This window comes from Mchenga conophoros, linkage group LG4 (assembly GCF_057382185.1).
Source record: "Mchenga conophoros isolate Kocher_MC1m ecotype Shallow Benthic linkage group LG4, M_conophoros_male_GT1.1, whole genome shotgun sequence".
NCBI lineage: Eukaryota > Metazoa > Chordata > Actinopteri > Cichliformes > Cichlidae > Mchenga > Mchenga conophoros.
In genome coordinates, this window is record NC_140529.1 from 19,393,517 (window position 1) to 19,412,926 (window position 19,410).

General features: G+C 43.3%; 1 long non-coding RNA gene across 1 annotated transcript; it reads left to right on the forward strand.

Annotated features, from left to right (window-relative positions):
- The first annotated feature begins 10,930 nt into the window (after positions 1 to 10,930).
- On the forward strand, positions 10,931 to 18,494 carry LOC146575915 (uncharacterized). Its single transcript, XR_014892191.1, has 2 exons — positions 10,931 to 12,627; positions 16,009 to 18,494. It is a non-coding gene; the product is annotated as an uncharacterized LOC146575915 (long non-coding RNA).
- The last annotated feature ends 916 nt before the right edge of the window (positions 18,495 to 19,410 follow it).

Here is a 19,410-nt window from a genome sequence, read left to right on the forward strand (position 1 = left end):
CACGCTAAGAGGACCTGCTTATGGAAGGATGAAAGCTTTACAGGGACTTTCTCAACATTGTAATTACAATTTCAAATAAAAGTAAAGCCACCAAAACGAGAGAAAATGTGGTATGGTATAAAGTTCCAGATAGAGGTAGGGTTTTAAGAAAATGTTTGGCCCAATTAATTTTGAAAGTGTTATTTAAAGTAGAAAAGTCTAAGACGTTAAGCCCACCTGATTCGTACTTATTCATCACAACAGTTTTTCTAATATAGTGCGTACGGTTTTTCCATATAAAATTAAAGAGCATACGGTCAATATCTTTACTACTTTTCTTATCCAGATGTAAGGAGAGAGCAGCATATGTTCATCGGGATATCCCTTCAGCTTTAGTAATTAACACTCTACCTTTCAAAGACAAGTCCCTTGTTCCAAGATGGCGCCGCCGCGTATGGATGCCCCGGTGCTTCAGTGCGTTACTTCTGTTTTGTTTTTGTGCATAACTTCTGTGTCTGGGCACTCCTCTGGATATTCTTACACTAGAGAAGAGCTTCTTAACTACAGGACTACAACACCTGTGGATTTACTTCCAATATTTGTCGCATCTGCGGCAGATTTACTGCAGACTCTGATCAGGAAAGTGAGACGCCGAAAGCGAGGAAAGCGAGCCGGCGCACTCGTGCGTCTGAGGAGACGCGGACTGCGAACTGCTCTTCCTGGGATCTTCCTTTCCAACGTACGCTCACTCAGGAATGAGATGGACGAGCTGGCCCTGATGAGAAGCATGAACAGAGACGTTGCCTCCTCCTGTGTCTTGTGTTTTACGGAGTCGTGGCTCTGTGAGGACATCCCGGACAGCGCGCTCAAGCTGGAGGGCTTTCATCTGCTGCGCGCGGACCGGCAGGCCTCTCTCTCTGGTAAGACCACAGGTGGACGTGTCTGCTTCTACATTAATAGTGGCTGGTGCACAGATGTAACAGTGATTGCTCAGCACTGCTCTTCCTCTCTGGAATACCTTTTTATTCACTGCAAACCGTTTTATTCTCCGCGGGAGTTTGCTTCATTCATCTTGGCCGCTGTTTACATCCCGCCAGATGCGGATGCGCAGGCAGCTCAGTGCGCACTCGCGGAGCAGATACTGCACATGGAGCGGACATTCCCGGACTCTCTCATCATTGCTCTTGGGGACTTTTACAACACCCCCCTCCTCACCCCACACAAAAGAGGATTTCACACCACCTCCTCCCACCACAACCCTTCATATTCATGAAGCAGATGCGAGGAAGCAGTTTAAGAGTCTGAATGCTCGGAAAGCTCCCGGCCCAGACGGTGTGTCTCGTCTACTGGACGCAGCCGGAGGGTTCACTTGGTTGTTTGCTCTCAATAGAAGCTGAGCGCGTCTCCGTGTCTGTGCTGGTAAACGATACTGAGTCCCAGTGCTCAGTAAACTGTACACCTGACCGTTATTCTCCCACTGAATCCGGTGTGTCCACGGTCCAACACGTGCTCAACACGATGGTGCTGACCGGTGCCCAAACACACCAGAACACCAAATAAGTAAAATAACACAAACACGAACTTCTCCATGGCTCGTCGGGATGGCAACTGCTCCAAAAGTGACACATGAAATAGGCTGACATTTGAGTTTGACACGGGAGGTGAGGGGGTGTTTTGAATATGCTTGACTCCGTCACGAGGTTGCGCACAGCATCACCGGCAAGGGGGCTTGGTTTGAGAGGTTTTTGGCATCTGTGATGTGATTTACAACCATCCACCCATGTACAGCAAGAAGCCGCACTCACAACCGTGGGCATCAGCAAGTTGGTGAAATTTAAACAAAACAAAACAGCATTCCATCTGAAACTCTCTTATTGTACCCAAAATACAAATTTTAGTGATTACATGTGGCTTCATTAATTATGTTCAAACGGATGAATACATAACGCAAGTAATAACTTTATGATCAGTCAGTGAATGAAGGAGCTCAAGAGTGCAAATATAGTTGCAATAAAGTGACAAATATGCCCTTTTATGTCAAACAAAGACCGAAATAAGTGGCATCAGTGTGAGGATGAGAATGAGCGATCCAACCTCACACTGCAGATATCAGGGCAAAGCACAGTGGGGGGGGGTTGCAGTCTTCTTGGCTGGACCTTCTTCTGCAGTGTGTGATCTTCTAGGAGAGTCTTCATGCAGCATGCCTGCCAGTGTGGTCCACACTGCTTCTCTGTCAGTCTTGGGCACACTGCGTAGGTCTTTAAAACGTGGGTCCAGTGCAGTTGCGATCTGGAGCCATGCATAGTTGGTATGTTCCTGGCGGGAAGCAAGGTCTTCCTTAAACTTCTCTTTAAACCTCACCACATATGCAGGGTCCTCATCAGTTACTTCCATGACACGGCGCAGGTGGCAGAAGGCTGGTAGAACTACAGAGCAGGAGACGTAGGCCTCTCCTCCCAGCAGTTCAGTCACATATCTGCAGTGGAATACACACACACACACACACACACACACACACACACACACACACACACACACACAGAGATAAGACAGCAAATTAAAAAAAGCTTTTTAATACTAGGTAATATTAATAAAATATTTGATTTCATTTATTTTTTAAATAAGACATTTTCATAATAACAAAACTGATTTAAGATGTATGTTTGATACATTTAATCTAAACCTACAATTATGGTCACAATGACAGGCTCACCTGCAGGGCTCTAGAAGTGTCTCCAGTCTCTGGAGTTTGTCCCACTCTGGAGGCGTCAGGAGGACAAGTTTATGCTTTTGTTTATCCAGAGTCGCGGTTACTGCAGTTTGGTTGCGGATCAAGCGCTTCACCATCTCCAGCGTGGAGTTCCAGCGCGTAGGCACGTCCTGGGCCAACGGCTCCTGCTTGCGCTCCAGTGACACCTGCTCTGCGTTCAGCTCTGCTGTGTTTGCTGGGCTGTGCTTAAAATGGCCAACAATTTTGCGGCATTTGGCCAGCGCAGTGACAAAGCCACTGTCTGCGAGACTCACTGTGATGCATCTCTGTAGAATGTGCGCGGTACACGGCATGTGATTGAATGGCATGATGCGAGCCGCGGCGATCATATTGCGCGCACTGTCCGTGCCTACTGTTGTCACCTTCTCCTCAATTCTCCACCTGCGAGCAACAGTCTGGAACTGCTCTGCACAAGCCTCCGCAAAGTGCCGCTCTTCCGTTTTCATTATAGTCAGCGCAAAGGATGTCAGACCCCAGGCTTCAGTGATTAAATGCGCAGTAACTCCCAGGTAATTGTCATTACTCAATGATGTCCAGTGGTCTCCTGTCAGAGCCACGCATTCTGTGTGAACTAAAGCCTCTTCTTTTTTCTTTTTCTCCGTTTCATACAGTTCGTGGATTCGAATTGTTATTGTGCTTCTCGCTGGGGGCTTGTAGGACGCGTCCTGAGATGCAACCTTTAAAACATCCGCAAAGCCCTTGTCCTCCACAATGCTTAGCGGTCTGCAGTCCTTTGCTATCCATTTGGCTATATTGTCGGTCAGTTTGTCCAAAGAAGACTTACCGAGTGGCCTGCGTTCACTAAGAGTGGTCTGACGCAGGCCGGGTGAAGCTGCTGCCCCGACAAACGCGTGTTTGGCATTAAGGTGGTATTTTAAGGTCGAATTTGAACGGTGAAATTGAAACTCTTTACTACAGTGAGTGCAAATTACAACGCGTTTGTTTATTGTCCCATCTATGTTCTTCTTGTATTTAAATTCCCCATCCAGAAGGCCATCCGCTTCCTGCTTCTCCATTTTCAGTGGCGCGGTAAACAAATCAAGTGGAATTATGGGAGCGACTTATCTGCGTGTTGCGCTAAATAGTTAAATATTCTAACGTAATTAATTCCAAAATTTAATTATCGCAATTAACGCGTTAATTTCGACAGCTATAAATATAATATAATATAATATAATATAATATAATATAATATAATATATCATGTTGCTATTTAATGTTTTTTGTTCGTGTTGCAGCTGCTCTGTGAGCCAAGCTTTCGTTGTCTAAATTCAATGGCAATATATCTCTGCACCACACGATGGCGATAGATTCTCACAGACAGTCTGTGCTCTGCTTCCGCCACCAGTCATCTTTAAATCTTTTTTTTAATTCAATGAAACCTTTATTTAACTGTCCATCTCGCGGCATTACTTAAAAAAAATCATATTTAAATACAAAGAAGATTAAATACATGAACGACAGTAAATTGATAAAATAAGAGCAAATAAATATATTTACAAATGATAGCAACATCAATGGAATAAAAGCATGAACAGCAGCAGAAGGAGAAAGAGGCCTGTATCTACATTATTACTCTGGCAGCTCTCAGTCTCCATACAGACAGGACACGTTGCAGCGTAATTGCAGACAGGTGCGTGGGCCTGAGCTCCGCCCAGGCAGAATGACGAGTGGAAGAAAGCAGCAACACAATAAACATATGTAGCCTTGCGGAGCCGGCCGGGCAGACACCGAGACAGAGTGCAACGATTTTATACGTGACAACATACACAAAAAAACACACACAACAAAAATCAGAATGTGTTTGTGATTTGGATTTTTATTTAAAGGTGAAACCTTTTTTCTTTTCTTGTTTTGCCAGATTAGACATTTTGATTCATTTCATTTAGTTTTTTTGTTTTACTTTGATGCTATAATAGATGTTTTTAAAATGTAGTCATATTTAATACTATATTGCATCATGGCAAAACAACAGTCTCCTCAAGCTGCTTTATACTGTAAGGTAAAAACACTACAGTAAAAGCCAGAAAACCCCAACAATCCAATGATCCCCTTTGAGCAAGCACTGGGCGACAGTGGGGAGGAAAAACTCCCTTTAGGAAGAAACCTCCGGCAGAACCAGGCTCAAGAAGGGGCGGCCATCTGCTGCGACCGGTTGGGGGTGGGTGGGCAATCTCAGTCCACGAGGGCCGGTGTCCCTGCAGGTTTTAGATGTGTCCTCGAACCAACACAGCTGATTTAAACGGCTAAATTAGCTCCTCAACATGTCCTGAAGTTCTCCAGAGGCCTGGTAACGAACTAATCATGTGATTCAGGTGTGTTGAGCCAAGGTGAGATCTAAAACCTGCAGGGACACCGGCCCTCGTGGACTGAGAATGCCCACCCATGATATAGGGAGACAAGATGAAGTATACTTCTAATGGCCTATTTTAGCAGTTAATTTTTAACAATCAACTGGTGGTAATCCATCATCAGAATTGAGGAAAGGTGGTGTTGATGGAGACTCTACAGGAGGATTCACTGGGGAAGCCATACCTGCACTTCTGCCAGGGTGTCTTGGACGTACCTGAATAAATGTAGTTTTCCCTGGAAGTGGACGAGGATTAATCTGAGACGGAGTCTCCTCAGAACATCTCCCCATCATGCTTCTATGGTCCAACGATGCCAGCTTTTGTCCTTTCTGTTTTTCTAATTTAAGCTGGAGTTGAGCGTCTTTCACTCTAGATTTTAGATGACCTATCTCTTTTTCTTCATTGGCAGCCTTTTGGATAATCTGGTTCACTGGTCCAATGAGCTCCTCTCTTTGTCGGAATAAAGCGTACTCGGAAGACTTTACCATGTCATTGTACTGCTTTTTAAATGATTCCAGCTCCCGTGTTTTATCTAGTAAAGCTGCATCTAGATCCTTGCATCTGATACGTAGACAGTTCAGCTGTTTTTCAAGAAACTCCTTCGTTGTTCCAACAAAGGGGGTGCCTTCCACTCCGTCTACGTATTTATTTTTCAAGTAGTGGAACATATCCCTAAATTCCACCTTTTCTTTTCCTCTCAAGTGACCTTCATGTGGAAATGCCTTTTCAAAGGACAAAACGCACTGGCACAATTCCTCTTGGAAGTAGCGCTCTTTCTTCTCCAGCCAATTCACTTTGGATATAAATCTTTCCCGTTGCTTTTTTGTGGAGCGCAGTTTCTCTTCCAGCGCCACCTTTTCAGCCAGTGCCTGATTGTGTGCCGCTTTTACTTTGTGCCGGTCCACTGCTGTCTTTCTGTGGTTTTCCTGCTCTGTGCTTAGGGCCTTTTTGACGTCTTCAATTTTCTTTTTCAAAGAATCAACTTCGTCTTCAAGCATAGCCTTCATTTTCTTTTCCAAGGCCAGAGCTCTAATATTACTCTGGCATTTCTGCTTGATCGCCATATTCTGGGCCTTTTGGTCGTCTATCACTTTGCCCATTTGACCTTTCTCCTCTGTTAATTCTTTCATGTTTTTAACCATAAATTCATTTTCGTCTTGTAACTGTGTATTATGCCACAAAACACCGTCAATCCAACCCTGCGAGGATTGACGTTCTTCCTCGCGTTCCTTAACCGCATTGACGGTCACACCTCTACTATTTTTTACTGCCGTCTGCAGCTTTTCTATTTTGGAGTCATACATGTTGATCACCTCTTCTAACTTCCTGTCTGCAGCATTTGCTTTGTTTTCCAGTTTTTTAGTATTTTCCTGGTAAAACTGCTGCATCTTATTTTTTTCCTCTTTGTGGCGTTTCAATAATAATTCAACAACTTGGCTGTTGTGAAATTGCTGACGTGCCACCTTTTCTTTCTCTGTTTCCAGCAGTCCTTGCAGGACTTGGACTTCGTCCTCGTGTTTTTCTTTAAGCTCAGCCAGAGTTTTCTCCGTCTCTGCGCGGAACTTTACCAGAGCTTCGTGGTCATCTTTTATCGAGTCCAACCTGTCTGCGATGTTTGTCCTGTCATCCAAGACCGAACCCAGCAGCTTATTATTCTGCAAAAGTTCATTGTTTTCTTTTGTTAGATCCTCGATCCGTTTCTTATTGACTGTATGCAGGTTTTTGAAGTAGTCAAGCTCAGTTTTGAGCTTTTCAACCTCGTCGATCATTGGCTGCAGTCTTTGCTCGAACTGTCTGGCATATGTTTCTTTTTCTTTTTCACTTTTTTTAACCATTGTTTTCGAGAAATTAACATTTCTGTCTTTGTTAGCTTTCGAACTCATTTCTGCTTTTTTATGTGCTGTATCACTCCAACAAAACGATAGCTTAATGAATTCCCTTTGACAGCTGTCCTCTATTTATAGACTTGAACATCAAAGGATGAAAGGACTGTCACTATGACATCACCACGTTCTGTGACGTAACAGGGCTTTGGAGCGTGATGTCACGGGGGTGGGCGTGGAAAGGATTTTGGGGGTCTAAACAAAGCGTGTCTTTTTTTTTTAAAACTTTATTTAACAAACAATGAGTATACAACATACGAACAGATGAAGTATACAACAGAACATGAACACAAAAAGCCAAGGGTGAAAGAAAAAGGTAACAATTATAAGAATACACGCAAAAATTCACATACATATATTGTTGTGAGAGCCTTTTTGTTGGTGCAGTCTGATATTGATTGTATGTGCATGTGCACATCCTTAAAATAATGACAGAAATATGGTGTTTTGTTAGTAAACTTACATTTATGGATAAAAAATTTAGCTAAAAGTATTAAGAAATTAATCATAAAAAACATTTCTCATACTTCTTGGGGAACTTAAAGAAACAGAATAAAACATTTTCCCATCGTAAAGAAAACTCCCTTAAAATATGGACAATAACAAAGCTGCTAAATTCCTTCCAGAATCTCTGTGTAAAAGAACAGTACCAAAAAAGATGTGTCACCGTTTCTGGATGATCCCCACAGAAAGTACAATTAGTATTTATGTCCCTTTTGAATTTGACCATGTAGTGACTGGCTGGATAACATGTATGTCGAATTTTAAAAGAGACTTCTTTCACCTTATTTACAATCAAATATTTATGGGGGACCATCCAGACTGTCTTCCGCTTGATATCTGGAACACTGATTGGAAAATTATATAGTGCAATAAAGTCGTTGTAAGTAAGTAGTTGTCCCTCTTTACTAACCAGCTGAGCCACCAATAGGATCCCATTTTGGAGCCAAGTTTCCAGGAAAAGTGATTTATTTTTCTATAAAATATCTCTGTTGTTCCAGATAAGGTATTTGTGAGGTGAGAAGTTGTGTTTATAAATGAGGGTCCACGCTAAGAGGACCTGCTTATGGAAGGATGAAAGCTTTACAGGGACTTTCTCAACATTGTAATTACAATTTCAAATAAAAGTAAAGCCACCAAAACGAGAGAAAATGTGGTATGGTATAAAGTTCCAGATAGAGGTAGGGTTTTAAGAAAATGTTTGGCCCAATTAATTTTGAAAGTGTTATTTAAAGTAGAAAAGTCTAAGACGTTAAGCCCACCTGATTCGTACTTATTCATCACAACAGTTTTTCTAATATAGTGCGTACGGTTTTTCCATATAAAATTAAAGAGCATACGGTCAATATCTTTACTACTTTTCTTATCCAGATGTAAGGAGAGAGCAGCATATGTTCATCGGGATATCCCTTCAGCTTTAGTAATTAACACTCTACCTTTCAAAGACAAGTCCCTTGTTCCAAGATGGCGCCGCCGCGTATGGATGCCCCGGTGCTTCAGTGCGTTACTTCTGTTTTGTTTTTGTGCATAACTTCTGTGTCTGGGCACTCCTCTGGATATTCTTACACTAGAGAAGAGCTTCTTAACTACAGGACTACAACACCTGTGGATTTACTTCCAATATTTGTCGCATCTGCGGCAGATTTACTGCAGACTCTGATCAGGAAAGTGAGACGCCGAAAGCGAGGAAAGCGAGCCGGCGCACTCGTGCGTCTGAGGAGTGCTGCGAACTGCTCTTCCTGGGATCTTCCTTTCCAACGTACGCTCACTCAGGAATGAGATGGACGAGCTGGCCCTGATGAGAAGCATGAACAGAGACGTTGCCTCCTCCTGTGTCTTGTGTTTTACGGAGTCGTGGCTCTGTGAGGACATCCCGGACAGCGCGCTCAAGCTGGAGGGCTTTCATCTGCTGCGCGCGGACCGGCAGGCCTCTCTCTCTGGTAAGACCACAGGTGGACGTGTCTGCTTCTACATTAATAGTGGCTGGTGCACAGATGTAACAGTGATTGCTCAGCACTGCTCTTCCTCTCTGGAATACCTTTTTATTCACTGCAAACCGTTTTATTCTCCGCGGGAGTTTGCTTCATTCATCTTGGCCGCTGTTTACATCCCGCCAGATGCGGATGCGCAGGCAGCTCAGTGCGCACTCGCGGAGCAGATACTGCACATGGAGCGGACATTCCCGGACTCTCTCATCATTGCTCTTGGGGACTTTTACAACACCCCCCTCCTCACCCCACACAAAAGAGGATTTCACACCACCTCCTCCCACCACAACCCTTCATATTCATGAAGCAGATGCGAGGAAGCAGTTTAAGAGTCTGAATGCTCGGAAAGCTCCCGGCCCAGACGGTGTGTCTCGTCTACTGGACGCAGCCGGAGGGTTCACTTGGTTGTTTGCTCTCAATAGAAGCTGAGCGCGTCTCCGTGTCTGTGCTGGTAAACGATACTGAGTCCCAGTGCTCAGTAAACTGTACACCTGACCGTTATTCTCCCACTGAATCCGGTGTGTCCACGGTCCAACACGTGCTCAACACGATGGTGCTGACCGGTGCCCAAACACACCAGAACACCAAATAAGTAAAATAACACAAACACGAACTTCTCCATGGCTCGTCGGGATGGCAACTGCTCCAAAAGTGACACATGAAATAGGCTGACATTTGAGTTTGACACGGGAGGTGAGGGGGTGTTTTGAATATGCTTGACTCCGTCACGAGGTTGCGCACAGCATCACCGGCAAGGGGGCTTGGTTTGAGAGGTTTTTGGCATCTGTGATGTGATTTACAACCATCCACCCATGTACAGCAAGAAGCCGCACTCACAACCGTGGGCATCAGCAAGTTGGTGAAATTTAAACAAAACAAAACAGCATTCCATCTGAAACTCTCTTATTGTACCCAAAATACAAATTTTAGTGATTACATGTGGCTTCATTAATTATGTTCAAACGGATGAATACATAACGCAAGTAATAACTTTATGATCAGTCAGTGAATGAAGGAGCTCAAGAGTGCAAATATAGTTGCAATAAAGTGACAAATATGCCCTTTTATGTCAAACAAAGACCGAAATAAGTGGCATCAGTGTGAGGATGAGAATGAGCGATCCAACCTCACACTGCAGATATCAGGGCAAAGCACAGTGGGGGGGGGGTTGCAGTCTTCTTGGCTGGACCTTCTTCTGCAGTGTGTGATCTTCTAGGAGAGTCTTCATGCAGCATGCCTGCCAGTGTGGTCCACACTGCTTCTCTGTCAGTCTTGGGCACACTGCGTAGGTCTTTAAAACGTGGGTCCAGTGCAGTTGCGATCTGGAGCCATGCATAGTTGGTATGTTCCTGGCGGGAAGCAAGGTCTTCCTTAAACTTCTCTTTAAACCTCACCACATATGCAGGGTCCTCATCAGTTACTTCCATGACACGGCGCAGGTGGCAGAAGGCTGGTAGAACTACAGAGCAGGAGACGTAGGCCTCTCCTCCCAGCAGTTCAGTCACATATCTGCAGTGGAATACACACACACACACACACACACACACACACACACACACACACACACACAGAGAGAGAGAGAGATAAGACAGCAAATTAAAAAAAGCTTTTTAATACTAGGTAATATTAATAAAATATTTGATTTCATTTATTTTTTAAATAAGACATTTTCATAATAACAAAACTGATTTAAGATGTATGTTTGATACATTTAATCTAAACCTACAATTATGGTCACAATGACAGGCTCACCTGCAGGGCTCTAGAAGTGTCTCCAGTCTCTGGAGTTTGTCCCACTCTGGAGGCGTCAGGAGGACAAGTTTATGCTTTTGTTTATCCAGAGTCGCGGTTGTTAGGTATTTTGATACCATAGTAGCATTTACAGGATATTGTTTTATACAGGAAAACTGTTACTCAATAAGGCCCAACTACTAGTTCTTTTTCTCTTTCTATGTGACCCAAGAATTAATGTGTAGGACTCACAAGCTGGTACCTCAAGGTCGAAAACACCACAGAGATGAGACCACTTCCTTACTCCCATCCTCCCTTTTTCTTTATCTCCTGGAAAAGGCTCGTTAAAGGCTAGGTGGTTTGTTTCAGAATTCACTAATGAAAGAACTCTGTATTTTATGTCTAGGAGTGTATTTTGCTGGGATGATCATAAATTGTAGCTGAGCTGATAAACTACACACAGGATACTTCTTTGTTCACAAGGCAGGAAGACGTTTCCTTATTTGGTCTGTACCGGTTTGAACTGGGAAAGCTGACACACGAACCTTTTTTTTCATCTATATAAACTGCTGTGTATCAAATAAACCTTTGAGTCGATTTGGGAAGACAACCTGAAGCAGTCTGTGTTTCCTTGTTCTCCCAAGCTGCTCCCGACGTCGTAACTAACCCAGCTGAATGGCATACCTGAGTGTTACTTTAAATAATTAGGAATCTTAGAAGGAAAGGACAGAACTCTGCTTATCGCTCACGCCACGGAGGAAACCCGGGAAGGCAATTTCCTTCAATTTTGGTGTCAGAAGTGGGATCCTGACAGAAGGTAAATATGTGTCTTTCATATTTATATAGAGACCATATTATACCTCTCTCAGTGATCGATCCATAAAAAAAACGGGATATGCTGACGAAGTTTCACTTAGTGATCCAGAGAGATACACTGACTGACTTCCTCAGTCCCCGAATCCATAAAAAAACGGGATATGCTGACGAAGTTTCACTTAGTGATCCAGAGAGATACACTGACTGACTTCCTCAGTCCCCGAATAAAGTAAATTAACCCTTGTGTGGTGTTGGTGGACACAGGAAGTTGCCTGTTGTCTTGAATATTTTAATTTTGTTTAAAAAATAATAATAATAATAATAATTAATTGTTTAATTAAACGTACGTTAAAAAGTGAGAAGTTGCTCACTCAGAAAAAGTGACACAGAAAGTTGCCTGTTGTCTTAAATACTTCTCGTTAAGTGAGAAGTTGCTCATCAAAGAGTGACACAGGGAGTTGCCTGTTATCTTGAAACGTACGTTAAAAAGTGAGAAGTTGCTCACTCACAGAAAGCTAGTAAATAATTAAATTTAATTTTGTTAAAAAAAAAAAAACGAAAGAAAACTGAAAACGGGTCTCACAGACCCGATTACCATACAAGGGTTAAAAGCAGTAAATTAAAAGCAGAAAGACACAGGAAGTTGCCTGTTGTTTTACGAGAAGTTGCTCGTTAAGCGAGAAGTTGCTCGCTAAGTGAGAGTTGCTCACACAAACAAAAAATTGCTAGCAATAAATTTAAAGTGACCTCAGCTGTGCCGCAGCGAAAATACTAACATAAATCCTCCTAGCGTGTAAACCCCTCTGGAAATCACTGAACATGGGTCAGAATTATTCAAAGACCACAGACAGGTCCGATAAAAAATCTAAAGTACCTGTAAAACCAAAAATTAATAAAATACAAAATAAAGTCTCAAATAACGGCTCAGTATAACTCCCATTTCCGGTTACGTGTAACCTACGTCCACGAATCGGTGAAGACGTCCATGATCACGTATCCAGAACATGCGGGAGTGCTTATGTGACTGACTTTGTTTACAACTTAAGAAGTTCAATGCATTCTAATTTATTTTCGGAGCCTTATCCCGAACGATTATCGCCAGAAAACAGGTCAGTAGAAATGTTGAATATCATTTGTGATAAGAAAAGTAGTCTGCTTAAAAAGTCCTGTAGAAAATATATGATAGAATGCCGCGACGTGATGCATCAAATGTTACCGCTATGGACAAAAGGAGGGTAAATAATGACAAAGTCGCCGATTTCTTTAAGAATCTAAAGAAATTCCTGCTAACAATGTCCAGAGACAAAATTGACTTAAATGCAGTAACTATGTGTAAACAGAAGCCTGATGAATCCATCCTAGTATTCATAAAACGCTTTATGCACTGTTGGACAAGCTAGAGGTGCAAATTTAGCTCAGTTTTCCAGCAGCCGCAGACACCCAAAGCAAAAATGAATTTGTGTATTTAATTTAACATAAAGGGTGAAATGTTTGCTGACACTGATAACAGCTTATGTTTTCTCTGCCCTATGTACCGACATGATGGAGAAGGAACATCCTCTGTGTCAGCTGGACCCTCAGCAGAGAATGAACTCAACATCCTTTTTGTCCGGTACTCTATGTCACACACTGTGCCAAAAAAAACGTGTACAGACGCCACTAACAGGTAATCCCATGACTGGGAGCCACACTTTTGTTTCTCTCACACTGTTCAACAACATGATAACTGCTCACACAAGTGAAGGTCAAACAGTGATTTTGTTACATAACTCAGACATAGGTTACGAAATATGTCGTCACATAGATCTAACCTACCCTATCCACTGTACTATTTCTGCACTTACGTTGCCAGCTGAATACCAGAATATGACATTGTGGTCTAAAAGTGAGAATGATATAGGATTTATTGACTGTACACTTTATCACGTACACCTATTAAAACACAACAAGCAGTATATGTCAAGCAGCATCCCATTTCCACGGAAAAAGCCGCAGCCCTAGATGTCATGATAGGAGATTTATTGACTACAGGAGTAATAAAGCCTACAGTATCTCCATATAATACTCCTGTCAATCCTGTGCCAAAGCCTAACAAACCTGGCGTATGGCGTTTCATACAAGACTTAAGGCAAATTAATGCAGTCAACATTCCTCTGCCACCTCTCGTTTCAGATGTTCACAGCATATTGACATGCATTGCATACACATTTTACCGTGGTGGATTTATGCTCTGCCTTTTTCTCAGTGCCTGTGCATGTAGATACACAGCCGTTATTTGCATTTACACATAGAAATAAGCAGTACACTTGGACTCGTCTGCCTCAAGGCATGATAGACAGCCCTGCTGCTTTCTCAATGGTGATCCGTGCTACCCTGGACAGCTTTACTCCTCCTGAGGGCTGTACTCTGATCCAGTATGTGGACGATCTCCTCCTCTGTGCTCCGAGTGAGGAATTGTGTCAAACTGCTACACACATGCTTCTCCAGCACCTCCAAAAGACTGGCCACAAAGCATCAGCAAAGAAAATGCAGTACTGTCAGACTTCTGTTCAATATTTGGGATTCACACTGTCTCACGGAAAACGTTCCATGACTGCAGACAGGGTCAAAGCTGTGACCTCCGTCCCTCGTCCCACTACACAGAAGGAAATGTTGTCCTTCTTAGGCATGGTGAACTATTGCAGACAGTGGATACCAGACTGTTCTTTTCATGACCACATTCTGCGTGAATGCTGCAAAAAAGACAAGCCTCCTCGAATACTGTGATCCACAGAAATGACTGTCTCTTTCAATGCATTAAAGGGAGTGCTGACCTCCGCCACTCAAAGGTGCTGCCTGAATTGTTCAGGAATGCCGGCCTGCCTGAGGGCAGTAGCAGCTTGCTCTATCATGATAAGGGACTGCGGGAAGCTCACACTCTCACATGACACTATTCTACACACCAATCACCAGGTCACGACCATTGTAGCAAACATAACTAAACAACATATGCAAATCTCACTATAAAAGCGAGCAGCACACCTGATTCGCCAGCACATTTATTGATCCTATGCTGTGTTCTTCTGACCGACAGGATGGCTCAGACAGGCTTGACGTTCATGACTGCATGACACGTATACAGGAATCCACAGCACCACGTCCAGATTTAGAGCAAACACCTATCTCAGACTCAGCCACGGTTTATGTGGACGGGTCCTGTTCAAGGCCGAATGACAACTCATTTCTTTGTGGCTATTCAGTGGTGACATTGCCTGACATCATACTAGAGGCTCACTCATTACCATTTCACTCAGCACAAAAAGCAGAGCTCATGGCTTTAATACGCGCCTGTGAGCTACATTTGGATAAGCATGTGACAATTTACGCAGACAGCCGCTATGCATTTGGCGTTGTGCATGACTTTGGCACATTGTGGAGACAGAGAGGATTTAGATCTGCTGATGGAAAATAAATTGCTAAATTGTGATTTTGTTCAAAGACTTTTTCAGGCTATACAGCTGCCATCGGCCGTTGCAGTTGTAAAAACGAAAGGACACAGTACAGCTGACACAGACGAAGCAACAGGTAATGCCTTAGCAGACGTGACAGCCAAGGCTGCAGCTGCATCACAGCTCCCACCTCCGCAGGAAGTATTATCTGTGCCCCTACAGCTGCCACTTAAACTCCCAGACTATTTAGGAACAAATGTTGATTTAAAATTCATACAAGAGCGAGCCTCTGCATGTGATTACACCTATTGGGAGAATAATGACTGTACCTTAGATGACAGAGATGGCTTATACAAAATCTTAAGGGTTTGATTGCCCTCCCATATTCCCTGATGCCAGTCCTTGTCCGACATTTTCACGGTGTGAGTCATGTCGGACAAAGAGGGGTAATAGGGGCAATAAAATCAAGATTTGTAATTGAGAAAACATGACATGCAGTAAAAAGCATATTAGCAACCTGTCTAACATGTGCACGAACCAATGTAGGAAAATCAAAAGCAGAACATCAGCATTTACCACAACCAGATTTTCCATTTCATACATTACAAATTGATTTTACACATATGCCAGCGCAAGGAAGCATCAAGTACTTACTGGTAATAGTGGATCAATTTAGTAAATGAGTAGAAGCTTATCCAACCTCAAAAGAAACTGCAGAAGTAGTCTGTCAAAAGTTGAGCAATGAAATAATACCCAGATTCGGAATACCTCACCAGATTAACAGTGATAGAGGATCTTCATTCACATTAGAAGTAATTCAAAAGTGTGCTAAAACTTTAATGACCTGGGTCAAATTACTTCCTCAAGTCCTCTGTGAGATTGGAATGACTCAATCTGCAGTAACCAAATTATCTCCATTTGAAATAAGACTATTTCCAACACCATGGTCAGCTTCCAGAGGGGCACCGCTAGTAGAAGGTGATGTATATTGCATTGTCCACTGATGTTCACAACCTGATAGAAAAACTGAATAATAACTATCAGAAAGTTTGTCTCTCTCAGCCTTTCCCCTCCACAGTTCCACCAGTGGAGACAAGGAGACGCATGTTGGAGAAGCCACTAAAACCAAGGACTCTCTGGGAGGCCGCGCGTGTTCCAGCCCCAGACTGTACTGGCAGTGACGAAGAACCAGCATCCTCACAGACGGACAACCTCAGTGGATTCATGCCAGCAGGGTTAAGACCAGCCCAATCGGACCATCTCAGGCGTCGGATCAAGCAGACGACATCTCCGGCGAGCCAGCGCCCGGAACTAGAGCAAATAAACACACACGGGTAGATGACATCTCCGGCGAGCCAGCGCCCGGATCCAGTGCACACACGCAATCACTGATTAACACACAACGTCTGAAAGAACAACGACAAGGTACTCAAACATCCAGCAGGAACAGAAAGCCAAAAGTACCACATGATGTCTAACCTGATAAAGCCAGACTCATTCCATCCTGATAATGGAGAAAATGAAATGCCCATTGTCATCATACGACGCTTATTCAATGTCTCTCGAACCTGGGACCAGGCCAGGAGACGACTGAAGAACTGTTTTTCTTATATACTTTCTTATATATTTAGGTTATTTATCATATCTATCGCATTAACCTTAGGATTTCTCTTTGCTATTTTGTATTGTAAACTGCAACCATGTTCACATTTCTGCAGGTCATATTTTGCTGACTATACCTCATGCTCCATTTTGCAAGACACCTACTTAATGCACTCCTCACGTTCCCTAAAATCAGTAAATAGCAACATAGACGCCACTAATAAACCATTTTATGCACCCTCTAGAACAGGAGCTAACGCCTGGTATGAAAATGCCAGAACAGCCGCTCGTGATTTAGGAAACAGTAACTGTTATGTCTGTTCAAAGGCTAATCCAGAACAGGTAATAGTAGGATACCCCATATCCGGTTTCCCCCTCACTGAGGGACTAGAGAAAATCAGCGGAAATAATGCTCTCTTTAAAGACACTTTACAGTTGACTCTGAGCCCTCTCGACTGCCTAATTAGACACACACACACACGAACTAACCCTGAGACTCCATTAGGCGAATTATTGAAGTTATCTAATGACACCGCAGGGACCTGCGCCCCAATGAAACGCCCTAAGAATAGGTTAAAGCCCTCACTGCCCTTAGGACAGATCCCTCTCCATTTTAATACTAGTATGATATGTCTGCGCAGACTAAAGTTAACTGGCCCAGACACACACATAGATTATACAAAGGATAACTATACATTCTTCTCTGACTCCCCAGGTGCACGCTGTAATGAGACATGGCTAGCTGTCTCTGTGGCTGAAGTTGTATCATATCTGGAGGAACACACACACAGTGAAAGTTCGAGCAGAGAATCGATCATTGTTCCCCCAGACGGTGTCTTAAATGATACTGACTGGGGGGAGTTAGTTAAATCACACATGGTCACGCGCCTGACCAGACCAATCCCACATGCTTATTGGTTGTGCAATAATACCCTTAGATTAGCTTTACCTGTTAATTGGACCGGTACCTGTGGTCTAGTAACCGTTGATGTATGCTGTACTTTCATTCCCAATAATACCGCTCCTAACGGTTCATTCACACAAGCTATGAATAAACTTGAAGCATTGCAGATAGAACTAATTGCCAATACAGGTCACGGTCAGTGGCTACATAAGTGGCTACAGGACACGTTTGGAAGATGGAAGGAACTAATTGTAGCCTTTGTAACCGTTGCAGCATGTTTTTGATGATTATTGTCTGTTGTGTGGTACCCTGTGTACGTTCAATGATAACCCGTATAGCTACTAGTACAGCTACTTCAATGTATTTGCAATTGGCACAAATTGACCCAGATTATGTGTCAGATGTTACCAATGATGTTCCTGATGTGTATATTGAACATTAGGTTGTGAACTATTACATTTTATGATTTGCTTTTTATATTATGTTATTACATTTGTGATTTTTCCTTTCTATTTGAGTTATTATTTTTAAAAATAATAAAAGAGGGGAACTGTTAGGTATTTTGATACCATAGTAGCATTTACAGGATATTGTTTTATACAGGAAAACTGTTACTCAATAAGGCCCAACTACTAGTTGTTTTTCTCTTTCTATGTGACCCAAGAATTAATGTGTAGGACTCACAAGCTGGTACCTCAAGGTCGAAAACACCACAGAGATGAGACCACTTCCTTACTCCCATCCTCCCTTTTTCTTTATCTCCTGGAAAAGGCTCGTTAAAGGCTAGGTGGTTTGTTTCAGAATTCACTAATGAAAGAACTCTGTATTTTATGTCTAGGAGTGTATTTTGCTGGGATGATCATAAATTGTAGCTGAGCTGATAAACTACACACAGGATACTTCTTTGTTCACAAGGCAGGAAGACGTTTCCTTATTTGGTCTGTACCGGTTTGAACTGGGAAAGCTGACACACGAACCTTTTTTTTCATCTATATAAACTGCTGTGTATCAAATAAACCTTTGAGTCGATTTGGGAAGACAACCTGAAGCAGTCTGTGTTTCCTTGTTCTCCCAAGCTGCTCCCGACGTCGTAACTAACCCAGCTGAATGGCATACCTGAGTGTTACTTTAAATAATTAGGAATCTTAGAAGGAAAGGACAGAACTCTGCTTATCGCTCACGCCACGGAGGAAACCCGGGAAGGCAATTTCCTTCAGCGGTTACTGCAGTTTGGTTGCGGATCAAGCGCTTCACCATCTCCAGCGTGGAGTTCCAGCGCGTAGGCACGTCCTGGGCCAACGGCTCCTGCTTGCGCCCCAGTGACACCTGCTCTGCGTTCAGCTCTGCTGTGTTTGCTGGGCTGTGCTTAAAATGGCCAACAATTTTGCGGCATTTGGCCAGCGCAGTGACAAAGCCACTGTCTGCGAGACTCACTGTGATGCATCTCTGTAGAATGTGCGCGGTACACGGCATGTGATTGAATGGCATGATGCGAGCCGCGGCGATCATATTGCGCGCACTGTCCGTGCCTACTGTTGTCACCTTCTCCTCAATTCTCCACCTGCGAGCAACAGTCTGGAACTGCTCTGCACAAGCCTCCGCAAAGTGCCGCTCTTCCGTTTTCATTATAGTCAGCGCAAAGGATGTCAGACCCCAGGCTTCAGTGATTAAATGCGCAGTAACTCCCAGGTAATTGTCATTACTCAATGATGTCCAGTGGTCTCCTGTCAGAGCCACGCATTCTGTGTGAACTAAAGCCTCTTCTTTTTTCTTTTTCTCCGTTTCATACAGTTCGTGGATTCGAATTGTTATTGTGCTTCTCGCTGGGGGCTTGTAGGACGCGTCCTGAGATGCAACCTTTAAAACATCCGCAAAGCCCTTGTCCTCCACAATGCTTAGCGGTCTGCAGTCCTTTGCTATCCATTTGGCTATATTGTCGGTCAGTTTGTCCAAAGAAG